Genomic DNA, 12,933 nt, shown 5'->3' with positions numbered 1-12,933 from the left:
TTTCTGTTTTTTTTTTTTTTTAATCCACCCGGTGCAGTTTGAATTCCTCAAATACCCATGTATGTAGAACTTGCCCTGCAGTGTGGTCGACCCACCAGGGGTCACACCAGTGAAGAAAACTTCCTCTCCTTCCAACAGCTAAAGGCCTTAGATCCTCAGCTATGGGTGTGAATATGTGCCCAGCCCCCCTCTTCTCCATGCTGAGATTTTGTCTGGCTTGAGCCTGTGCAGTTCCTCTGCATGTTGTCACAGTCCCTATGAGTTCATATGTGCTGCCCCATTGCATCTGGAAAACGCTGTTTCCTTGAATTTACCTAGAGTTTCTAGCTCTTACAATCTTTCCATCACCTCTTTGACAAAGATTCCCGAGATTAGGAGTGAGAGGGTTGCTAAAGATGTCCGATTTAAGGCTGAATATTCTGCAGTGTCTTACTGCTTGCAATGTAGCCCATTGTAGTTCACTGTGTTAATTACTGTCAACTGCAAGAAGAAACTTCTCTCATGATGCACCACATGCCAGGACTACGCAAGTATAATAGGGGTCAAGGATAGTTGAACACCAGCCTGATCTCTCCATGCTCTAGATTCTAGTATGTGTCGTTCTCAGCAATCAGGCCTAACTGCCCAGTTCTGTAGTATAACCAAGAGCAATGGCAATCACCTGCAATGTTCTAACTGCCCAGTTCTCTAGTATAACCAAGAGCAATGGCAATCACCTGCAATGTTCTAACTGCCCAGTTCTCTAGTATAACCAAGAGCAATGGCAATCACCTGCAATGTTCTAACTGCCCAGTTCTCTAGTATAACCAAGAACAATGGCAATCACCTGCAATGTTCTAACTGCCCAGTTCTCTAGTATAACCAAGAGCAATGGCAATCACCTGCAATGTTCTAACTGCCCGGTTCTCTAGTACAACCAAGAACAATGTTCTAACTCTTTTCATTTTATATGGAAACCCACTATTAAAGCAGCTTCTCTAAAGGGTTTAAATTCCTGGGAAAAAATGACAGCTGCCTGGTTTGCAAGGGTTTTTTTCAAGTCTGTAGTCATTCTCTGCATACGGTCTTTCACAAGAAACAAACAAAAGAACACCTTTTAAAATTCTGTATTTGAGAAATATTTTTTTGCTTCTTTCTGGTCTCCATGGTTTCGGATGAGTAATCTACTGTCATTCAAGTTGATGCTCCTTTATGAGTAATGTGTGGTATCTCTCTAGCTCCTTGTAAAATTTAGTTCTTGTTTTCTTTTCAGAATTTTAATTATTATATGTGTCACCAGTGATTTCTTTGGGCTTATCCCATTGAGAGTTAGCTTCCAAAACCCTGAGGAGGTATATAATTTTAATCAAAGTTGAAGAGTGTGCACTTTATTTCCATTCACATTCTTTTGGCCCTGTTTTCTTTATCTTTTTAGGACTCTTATGATGTGCAAGTTGGGGCTTACATTGGTATGTTGCTTGTTCATTTTCCTAGGTTCTGTTCTGGTTTGTGCATTTTATTAATCTTTTCTCGTGATCATTGCTGCTATCCAATGTAATCTCCTGTGTACTATTAAAATTCTATTTACAAGATTGCATTTTGCATTTCTGTATTTCCCTTTGGGTTCTTTCTTTTAGCTTCTGATTCTTCCCTGAAAATTTGCTTTATTTTCATTGTGTCAAAAGGATAAATAAATGCTGCTAATTGTTTTCATAATGGGTGCTTTAAACATCTTATAGATAATGCTAAATTAACTCAGTTTCAACTTGACCTAAATACCCATTACCTCATACCCTTAAAATTTTTCTACATCTTTGTATGAACCTGAGCATTTTGGAAAATGCTCTTTATATTTTTGTTAACGTGTTCAGAGGGTATGGTTCTACTTATGTTCTTTCTTGAGTAGGCATTTACTACACAAAGATTTAGTGTGTTGGTCATGCCCTAGTTAGTGGATTGCAGTGTTAATAACACCTTATTTGTCCTTCCTTGCTTCCATCTTTTAAAATATACTAAACATAACTATATCATTTCCCCATTTTCTTTCCTCCCTTTAGCCCCTCCCATGCTCTCCCATCTCCTTCTCAAATTAATGACCATCTTGTATTTGATTCTTTTTGTTACACATTTGCATCGAGATGCACAAATATATGCAAACAGTCTGCTGAGTCCATTTTTGCTGTTTGTGTATATAAGATTTTAGGGCTGATTACTTTGTATTGAATAACGAATCAGAGGCTTATCCCTAATCTAGGCTAAGTACCCCTTTCTCTTCACTCATTAATTGCCTTTAGTTCTTTGTCTATGGCTGGGACTCCATGAATCGTTCTCCATGGCTGCCTAAATAAGACCTGAAAAATCAAAACTTAGTTTTTGAATTAGAGCTGTTTTCATCAGCCTGGCACATGAGATATTTCAGGCTCTCCTAGTAGTATCCATGGGAGAAGGAGAGACTTATGGAGACAATAGGAAGCAAGAACTTTTGGGGGGAGGTCCTTCTCATCATTTCTTCCCACTTACTCTAGCATTACCTGGCAAGAGGAACAATGCAACCTCGGGTCTCTTTGTCTCCTTTGTCCCCTTTGTGAGAGTAGGACCTTGCTTGGTTTATCCAGGGTTTCTGATGTCTCTTAAATAAGGAGTATATAAGAAGTATGGAGATGAGCATTGTAGATCTGCTTATTAGAGCAGATGGTCCTTGCCAGTGCTATGAGAGCACTTGGAGTTTCTAAGGGATCAGAGTCCTGGTAGAATGGACAGAGTGCATCCTTAGACTGCTTATTATGAGCAAGACTCGTAACCAGTCCTCCCTTGCTTTGCTATTGGTGTCACGATCACCTGATATTGTCAAGGGGTTTATCATATTCTGCAACAAATTAGCCTGTCAGTTGTTCAGGAAGGGATCAGGAACTGTTGAGCCTACATTCCTTATTTGTTGGTGACAAGAGGTCATAAGATACCATGCCTCTTCTCTACTCCTTTATAACTACAGCAGTGAGCAGCTCTTTAGGTTGTTGCTTGACTTATTCCCATGGTTTATGGTGGTATTTTGTGCAAAGGAGCAAGTAGAGATGCATCTGTACTTTCTTTTTTTTAATTTATTTATTTTTAATTAAAAATTTCCACCTCCTCCCCTCCTCCCATTTTCTTCCCCTTCCCCCATCCCCATCCCCCTCCCTCTCCAGTCCAAAGAGCAGTCAAGGTTCCCTGCCCAGTGGGAAGACCAAGGTCCTCCCCCCTCCATCCAGGTCTAGGAAGGTGAGCATCCAAACAGATTAGGCTCCCACAAAACCAGTACATGCAGTAGGATCAAACCCAATGCCATTGTCCTTGGCTTCTCAGTCAGCTCTCCTTGTCAGCCATGTTCAGAGAGTCCGGTTTGATCACATGCTATATCAGTCCCAGTTTAGCTAGCCTTGGTGAGCTCCCAATAGATCAGCCCCACCGTCTCAGTGGGGTGCAGGAAAGCATCTGTACTTTCTTATCTGCGATGGAGGCCTGGCATATATTAATTGTACAAAAACAATGTTTTCATTGTGACATTTTCTTATATTTACATAATATGGATTAGTTCTATTCACTGTCCTACCCCTTCTTGTCCCTTTCTTCCTGATTCTGGTCCCTGTTATCTCCCCAAATAGCCACATTTGTATTTTCATGCGTTTTTATTTTTAACTTGATTCTGTATTTGGGAGGACACATGCATTATTTGACTCTCTAAGTCTGGCTCATTTAGTTTATCATGATGATTCCCAGTTCTGCCTGTTTTTCCTGCACATGATATAATTTAAGTCTTTATTATGGCAGAATGATTTGTTGGGTGTACCTCATTTTAATTATACTTCATATATTGACGGACAGCTAAGTTGATTCTGTGCCTTGGCTATTGTATTGTAACAGTGAATGTGGGCATCATTAATGTATACTAACATGGATAAATTTGGATATACCCCAAAGTGATATAACTGGATTTAATGGTAATTCTAGCTTTAGTCTATTTTATAGAAGCTATAATAATTTATATTCCCACCAGTATAGTTTGGGAGTTCTTTTCCCCCTAATTCTAGCCAGGATTATTGTTAATTGGTTCTTAATGTTTTTGGCCTGATTATATCTTTTTTCCTGTGGATTTAGGATTTGACTTATTCTTGCTTTAATGACACTGAAATACCTCTGTGAGCTATTTATTTGCATTCTGTCAGATATTTTTAATCTAAATCCTCACAGCTATGAAATATGATATTACAATTATCATTGCTGTACCTCAAAGTTTTTAATAAGGTGTGTTTTGGTTTTCAATGATTCTAGGGATGTTTATATTTTCTTCCTGGTTTCTTCAATGGTGTACTGATCATTCAAAAGCAGATTTTTCATTCTCCATATGTCTGTATAGGGTTTTTTGCTATTTATGTCTAACTTTATTCTATTATGATTTGATAATATACAAAAAGTTATTTGTTTTTTTTCTAGTCAGTAGCAGTTAATTTGTGGTCTAAAATGTGCTCTATTTTTGTAGAGCTTACATTTGCTTTGGCTGCTAAGAAGAAAATACATTCTGCAGAGGTTGAATGCGATCATCTATATTAGTCTATTATGTCTGTTTGGTAAAAGGACAATTTCAGCTGTCATTCTTTAGGTGTTGTCTGGTGTGTGTGTGTGTGTGTGTGTGTGTGTGTGTGTGTGTGTGTGTGTGTTGTGATGGGTTCTGTCACTAGGCTGAAACTCACTATTGCAGACTAGGTTAGTTGGTCAGGTGGTCACAGGCTTCACACCCAGCTTTATGTTTGGGTTCTGAGAGTCAAACCCAAGTACTCATGTTTACCAGAAAAGCACTTTCCAATGGAGCCATCTTTCCAGCCTCAATCCTTATATAATATTATGGGTTTCTTTTATTAAGACATGCTGAACTCTTGAAATAAGAGATTTCTTTTATTTTGGGCTATATAGTTGTGTATGTGTGAGTGCATGTGTGATTGTGTGTTCAGAGACTCATGGAGGCCAGTTATTGGGTACCTCTGGAATTACAGGTGATTGTGAGCCTCCTGATTTAGGTACTGGGAACTGAACGAATAATTCAGGTCCTCTGGAAGAGAAGTCCCTGCTCTTAATCTCTGGATGGTCTCTCCAGCCCCTCAGGTGACCTACTTCATCTCGACTCATTTTGTGTTGGAGTCTACTTTATCAGTGACGAGTGCCCCCACACCTGCTTACCTTGAGTTTCCATTACTTGGTATATTCTTTTACATTTGGGATGGATTCCTTTGTGACCTTTGTTTCTTTCAAACAACAACAAAATAAAACCGGTTGGATCTTGTTTTCAGCACATCTTGCCAGTCTGCAGCATTTAATTAGACATTGGAGACTGTTTACGTTTCAGATTATTGACAAGAAAAAGCAGCTGAATCTTAGACTTTTACCAGACTGTCTCAAGCATTTTTCGTTATCTTTATCTTCCTTCCCCCTTTTTCATCTCTAACCTTCCTAGTTTACTTAGTTGAACATGCTTGATTTTTTTCCAAGTTTTCATTTGTTCATCTATTTCATATATTCTATCCTGACTATTCATGTTTGTGACTCTCTCTTATCTGTGTAGGATTTCTTCAAGTGTCTTCTATAATGCTGTAGTTAGTGCTCATCTAGAAGGATCTTTATTCTTCCATTAATTATAAAGTATAAATCCTATATTTAGTAATCTTGGTTGACCATTTTTTACTCAGAATCCTCAGAATCTGTCTTTCCTGTTCTCTTTTACTCCAGCTCCATTGTGGCAGAGGTTTCACCCATTTTTGCCATCATTTTGCTTTCTCTTATTTGCACAATTTTTAATATAAAATGTCCTATTTCAGAATTTCTTGTGGTTTCTGCCCACTACTTACTGTTATTCGTTGCTGTCTTTTTTTTAACCACTCATCCCTTTCTCCAGTCACATGCTTGGTGTTTTATTTCAAATTATTAGTGGGAAGTACAATTGCTGAGGGTCTCCAAACTCCAAATTTCCCTGTCTCTATCTCAATTATGTTTTTAATGCAGAAGACAACGATGAAAGTGAAAAGACAGATGAGTAAGGTTTTAAATGTGGCCGAAAGAAAACAGCTCAAAACAGAGAAGGGCATATAAGCATGAGGCAGGGAGGAACAAAAGATGTCAACTCAGAAACATTTCTAGGCTTAGTAGTAGAAACTTAGGGAGCGTTCTTGTCTTGTGTCCCTAATTTATTTTGTGTTTATTAAGGGGAGTTGGAGTATTGGATTTGAGACCCTAAAGTTTTATATACATATATATGATGAACCCTACTTGTATTACTTTCCAGTAGGGAGAACTTTTACAAATCCTCTTCTCTGTGTACATATAACTTCAAAATAGCTTCATGGTGATTAATTGAAATTATTTAATATTTGAGAATTGCCTAGAGGATTAACAAGTATCTGTTATGTACATAAGATATCTCATAAGTCTTCTTATCATTTATTTTGTATTTAAGAGTGTTTTTCATACAATATATTTTAATCTTATTCTTTTCTCTCTCCCAGTTTTTCCCAGACCCTTCCCACCTTCTGACCCCCTCCCAATGTCTTTTTCTCTATCAAACCAAAAACATCTAAACTGAAAACAAAAGACAAAAAAATATCATCACAAAACAAAAACTCAAAGAAGAACAGGGTCCACTTGCATTGGCTAACGAACATAAACTTTCCAAACTGCTTAGCAAACTTCACAGTGTACAGCATACAGTAAATGTCACTATAATTTCATGGTTATTCCATTCTTCCTCAAGATGCTTGATAAATTCAGCTTGATCCTTTATTTTTGACATGCATGGTTTAATGCAAAGGTTGACATAGGCACACAGAACCAGTGTGGGTAGGCAAGGTGGGTATGACTTATATGGATATGAGGATCTCAAAACGCAGTTAAAATATCCCTGGGAAGAATAAGGTGATAGATATGTCTAGACCTCCTAACCTGCACCAACCTAGTATGCGTGCTACTGGAGCTCTGCTTGCCTGCAGTGGGCAGATTTCTACTTTTTGCAACTTAAAGCTTGAGCGTTTTTCTAGTATAAGGACTCACGGTAGAAAAGAAATAGTCCAACTCACTGACAGCGTGGCATGTATCCATGCTCTAATACATACCTGTACCCAAAGTTACATTTGGAAACCTGAAGAGAACCAGATGTTTTCAAGTGGCTGATATATGTCAATATGATCACTCAGCGAAGTGAATTTAGGAGTAGCAATTATGGTTCTAGTTTTTCGACAGCTATTATAAAGAGGAGAGAGAGATGCTTTTATCACGATGGTGAAACAAATGCAAAGAATTAGGAGTGCCATCTTGTGGAATGATCTGTCATTGCCACTCGGGAGTCAAAACCAAAATCAAACACTAGTAGAAACTGGATGTTTTCTGTGCATTAAGACCCAGTCTGGAAGGAATTTCTGATAGTCACCTGTCGAATTAGTGAATTAAAGGTTGGATACTATTCAGAAGAAAATGTAATTAAGGTAAATCTCACCTGCATAGTACATCTGAATCATGGCCCATTGTTAATTGGAAAATAAAGAATAAAATACTGAAGATTTCAAGATTGCCTAGTTCCTTCCTGTTTGGGTCTTGTCAGCTGGAATTAGTATATCAGGTGGAATTTTTTAGTTTCTATAATGATTAATTTATTAAAAATTAATAAATCATTTAAAGATCATAAAGAACATTGGCAGCTCCAGAGCTAGTGGGAGTTGTCTATTTCCTATTAAATGAAATGAAATTTCTTATTTTCAATTAAAATCATGTGTGTGTATTTCATCTCACTTGACTTAAAACTATGACTGCAGAGCCAAATACGATAACTGCGTTCTAGCCCTAGCACTCAGGGAGTAAAAGTGGAGTGGCCTTGAGGTCAAATGAACCTGCGCTCCCCAGAAACCTCCTGGACTACCAGGAGCTACATAGTGAAACCCAGTGTCAAACAGTTAAGGGATGAAGTGTGGCTCAGGCATAGAGTGCTTGGCTAGCAAGTCCACAGTCCACGTGTGATCCCCAGGACCACAAGACCAATTCTGCTGACTCCTTGTGTAGCCGAGGAGACAAATAAGAACGATTCCCTGACTTCCAGGATTTCAGTATTCATTTTCTTGCCTTTCAACTTAAAATGTGGACACTTAACATGTGGTCTGTTCTGCTCAATGCTGTTGGGTTTCTAGCGTATGCCACATTTTGTGGGGGTGCTTGTGGGAGCTCTAGGAAGGTATGAAGAGTTTGTTTGGATGGCTAGCGGCAAGGAGTCTGACACCAAATTGTTTTTGTCTGACTGTGAATTTTGTCACTTGCCAGCTGCATGGCTTTGGGCAGAGAGCGTTGACATGCTATGCCCCACTTTCCTCATCTGCACATGGGAATCATATCCTGCGGGCGCCACAGGAAAATTAAACGAGGTAGTGTGGACAGAAGAGTCAGAAGCGCTCCTCCTCCACTGGCAATACTGTACAAGTTCTGCATCTTCATTAGCATGACCATCCTCACCGACCATCATCATCTCTGCCACTACACAGGAAGGACTTGACTTGGCTTTGTAGTGTAAATTAAATCGCATGCTCTATTCTGTCTTTTCAACATTTTGACCAACTTAGTTAAGTTTCTGCTTTTCTCAGTTACTGTGTGGAACGTGTAGGACCACCCTTATCTACTTCTTTCCACTAGGTTCTATCCTCTGGAAAGTCAGGACCAGAGGCATGGGGAAATGAAATGCTAGAAGACACGGAGACTGATGTCTCTGGGATATAAGGGGCTTGCATGCCAGCTGTGTGTAAGAGTGAGGCAAAGCCTGGATAATCCCAATCTGTTAGTGTGCATACTTGTGTAAAGCTGAGGGAACCAAGAAGAAGCCAAAAGAGGTATGGTCACCAACGTGCAGTTGCGGGCATGGAGTACTTCCAGCGTGCTGTGTTAAGTGTTTGGTCATGGCTGAGTGCTATGTACGCTCAAGCTGTGATATCACCCCTCTGTGACATCTATTTTCCAATAAATTGCTTAATCAGATTTAATTGCTTTGCCATTTCCAATGTGTTTCGAGCAAAGAACTGAGACCATAAAAGTTAACTGCTCTCAAAGAAGTGCAGTTAAAATTCATTTGGGCTGCCATGCCCAACTCTCCTAACAGTCTTCTCTGCCTCTGCTTCGTGAAATGTGGTTAATATTCACCATCTGAGACTTGAGATCCAATTTCAGTGTTTCAGAGGCTTGGGGCTACAGGGCTTTTATTATTGGCCGGTGATGTTTTAGAATATGCACTTGATTGAACTGTAGGAAACGGCAATTTCATGCACAGCCAAGACCACACTTGCTTCCTTGGCTTTTAGGGATCAAGTGAGAGCGGGTTTCTCAGCAAGGTCTGCATGCGGCCAAGTGGGAAGAGCACTACCATACATCGGGCCAGATTTCGGGCCCACTACACACTGGATAACAGGCTATGTGACTTTAGTGATTTCATGGTTCTGTGTTATATGACTTGTGTCACAGTGTCTGTGCCTCAAATGATTTCTTTCATTATTTTTCAGAAACTTGTTTGTTTTTTTTTTCTTTACCAAAATATAGACAAGTCATCAGCTTGAAATTAAAACAGTGTAGCAGTTATCTGAGGTGGTGATGTGAAAATACTCTTCTCTGCTGCTATGACTGGGGCCCACTAAAGATACTTTTACATTTAGTTTTGCCACAAAGCCTCAAAGAATAATGTGTTTCTAGATTCACTTGGGAACTAATAATTGAAGTGGTCACACCAGCTTAGCCTAAGATATATGTGAAGCTGGAGTAGTTTATGCATTCTAAGGAATTTCAAAGTAATGATCCATTAAATAGGTCACAGAGACTACACGTGGCTTGGCTAAAATTATAGTTAGTCAATTGGTGTGAGGCATCGAGTTTCTGACTCACAATGTAGTAATTGGGATCTGCTTTTAAACAGCAAGTAAAACAAAAATTGTGCTTTCAATTATAACTCAACTTATTTATAACTGAACTTGGCAAAGTCTGTCCAATGTCATTTTAAAGAATTCTTCTATTCTATTGTACTGTTATTGTGTGTGTGTACATGTGCATAATATCTAAGCATCGGTAATCACACGTGTCAGGGCATACACGTGGAGGCCAAAAGACAGCTATAGAGTGACTTCTTTTCTTCGAAGTTACATGGAATCTTGGGGTTTCTCCCAGGATGTTAGATTTGAGTCTCTGCATTATCTTTCAGCTCCGAATGTTAGTTTTTAAAGAATAGTTAATGGTGGCATAATTGGTAAAATACTTATTAGGGAAGCTGATACAGGAGGATTCCAAGTTTGACATCAGGATAAGACATAAGATAGAGGGAGAAAAAAGAAAACAGAAAGAAAGGAAATGAAGGTAAAGGAAAATGGGGGAAAGAACAGGTATGACAAAGGAGGGAAGAAGAGTATAAAAGGGGAAAGAGAAGAAAGAGAAAAATGAAGAAGAAAAATGAGGGTGAGCCTGATGTGAGGAGGCTGATATACCGTGTAAGGAAGAAAGGGAAACAGCAGGAAGTCTGTTTGCCTAAAAGACTAGCTGGAGTTGAGGGTGTCCAAATAAGAGAGCACAAACCCAGTCTTGAAGGTGAAGTTCAATGTCTGAATTTTCTTTTACAGCAGATGCTTTCTCTTCGTTTGTACATGAAATAAAGAAACTTGTGTTGGGGAAATAGCTCCAGATGTAAAACTAGCGATAGACAAGATCATATACTCAATATTCATGTCTACAGTATTTATTCTTTTGATGGTATTACATCCATTCTTGCTTTTATAAAAATAGGGAATGCCTAAAGAATTTACACAGGGGCCATGGTAATCTTTCCTGTATCATTCCAGTTTTAGTATACATGCTGCCAAAACAAGCACCAATTCTTGCTTTGATAAAACCCTCATGCACGGATAGTTATATGTTCCTCAGGGTAGTATTTTAAACACTTCATTTTAAAGGATGCATAAAATGCCTTTGCTATATGGACGCATGCAGAGAGAAACCTTACCAGTCAGCAGCAAACACTAAAGCACAGTCTCCTTTTCCCATTAACAATGAAATGCAGCCAGGCAGTGGTGGCGCACGCCTTTAATCCCAGCACTCGGGAGGCAGAGGCAGGCGGATCTCTGTGAGTTCGAGGCCAGCCTGGTCTACAAGAGCTAGTTCCAGGACAGGCTCTAGAAACTACAGGGAAACCCTGTCTCAAAAAAACTAAAAAAAAAAAAAACAAAACAAAAAAAACAATGAAATGCATGTGTTACAACAGCCTCCGCAAAGGCAACACAACCTTGATGTTCTAATATAAATCTTCCCAGAGTTATTTTCATCCCCTCCTTTGGGGACAAAAAGACTGCTTTCTGGAGACTGGAGAGAAGGCTAAGCAGTTAAAAGTCCTCACTACTCATGCACTGGACCCAGCTTTTGTTCCCAGTACCCAAGTAGTGGTTCATAACTCCAGTTCCCAGAACTCTGACACCCTCTTTGGACTTCCACCCATGCTTCCCTGGTGATACACACTCATTCACACAGACAAAGACTCATACATACAAAATAAAAATAGGTAAATCTTTTAAAAATAAGAGAAAGAAAATCTGTTTTTTCTTCCAGAAGCATCACCATGTTCCTTATTGTTTATATCATCTGGCAATCAAAGGTGAAACGGATTATTCTCAATTGACTCCCAAATTTCTGACCCAAATGTGCCTTTTATCTAGAAGGGTAGCAGCAATATCCATGCTAGTTTAACTTTTCATACGCAAAAGCATCACACTTAAGATTTCCAGATTTAGCAAACAAAAATCAAGGCTTCTCACGTAAATTTAAATTTCAGAAAAACAACCATGAAATAATAATTAGTATGATTTGTTCTAAACATCGAATAGGACAGACAAGTATTAAGATCCATAGTTCATTTAAAATTCAAATTTAACTGGGCATTTTCTATTTTATCTGGCAACCCTTAATGTGATTTATAAATAATGTCCAGATTACATAAACAAGAGACAGCAATAAGACCAATTTTTAACTGTAGGATGGGAATCCTGCCTACTGATCACTGCTTTCTTTGAGACAAAGGAGCAGCAGATGTGGGATTTGGTGAATGGCTATCAGCTGAGTGTAACCAACATATAGAACAATTTCAGTAAGAGAAAGGAAACTTGCTAACTCTGTTGATTTGCATAAAGTGTGCTTGTGTTTACTTGTTTTATACTTACTTAATTAAGACAAAAGTAGCAACTGAGATCAATTTGTGTCTTAAAATATCCTACTCCAGTCCGGGACCTGCTTCCTTTCAGAACTGGAGACACAGAGTTAACTGCCAGGCAGAAAGGTCAGTTGGCTTCATGTTTTGCAGCCTCACATTCGAGGAAAGGGACCCCCGACTTCCCAGTGTCCACACTTTTCATGCATGTGTCTTATTCTTCTCAGTTCGTTCTCTCCCATGGTGTTCCTGCTTATAGCAGACAGTTTCTAATAATTTCTATAAAGGCACTAAACTATTTGCCTAGACACACACAAACATTAACACATATTAGTAAAGACACTACTGTCATTTTTTTTTCTGAGAATGCAGAATGGATAAGCCCCTTGCTTCTACAGAATGTGATGAGGGATAGACAAGAATATCCCTTAATAGTTGTGTCATGACAAGGTATCTTGCAAAGGACCTAATGGGTACTGGAATCATTAATGACTTTTTAGGATTTGTTGTTGCTGTTGTTGCTTTCGGGTTAAGACATGGCCTCGTGTGGACCAGACTGGCCTTAAACTTGTTATATAGTTGAGGCTGCCCTTAAACTCCTGCTCCTCATTCTTCTCTCTCTAAAGTGCTGGGCCACAGACCTCAATGAACTAAAGTCACTCCATTTTTACAGATGTGAAAACTGGTATTTCAGAGTGGGTGAATTCCACATTATAGCTGCTATGGTT

At 39.0% G+C, this 12,933-nt stretch overlaps 1 protein-coding gene and 1 pseudogene across 1 annotated transcript in view; one reads left to right on the top strand and one right to left on the bottom strand.

Annotated features, from left to right (window-relative positions):
- Fgf13 (fibroblast growth factor 13) overlaps positions 1 to 12,933 on the top strand; it is a 498,994-nt gene that overhangs the window by 342,646 nt on the left and 143,415 nt on the right. The window lies entirely within an intron of this gene.
- LOC119805610 lies at positions 10,787 to 10,880 on the bottom strand (annotated as a pseudogene).

This window comes from Arvicola amphibius, chromosome X (assembly GCF_903992535.2).
Source record: "Arvicola amphibius chromosome X, mArvAmp1.2, whole genome shotgun sequence".
Classification (NCBI taxonomy): Eukaryota; Metazoa; Chordata; class Mammalia; order Rodentia; family Cricetidae; genus Arvicola; species Arvicola amphibius.
Note: the sequence above shows the minus strand (reverse complement) of the source record. Positions and strands in the feature narration are given on the sequence as shown.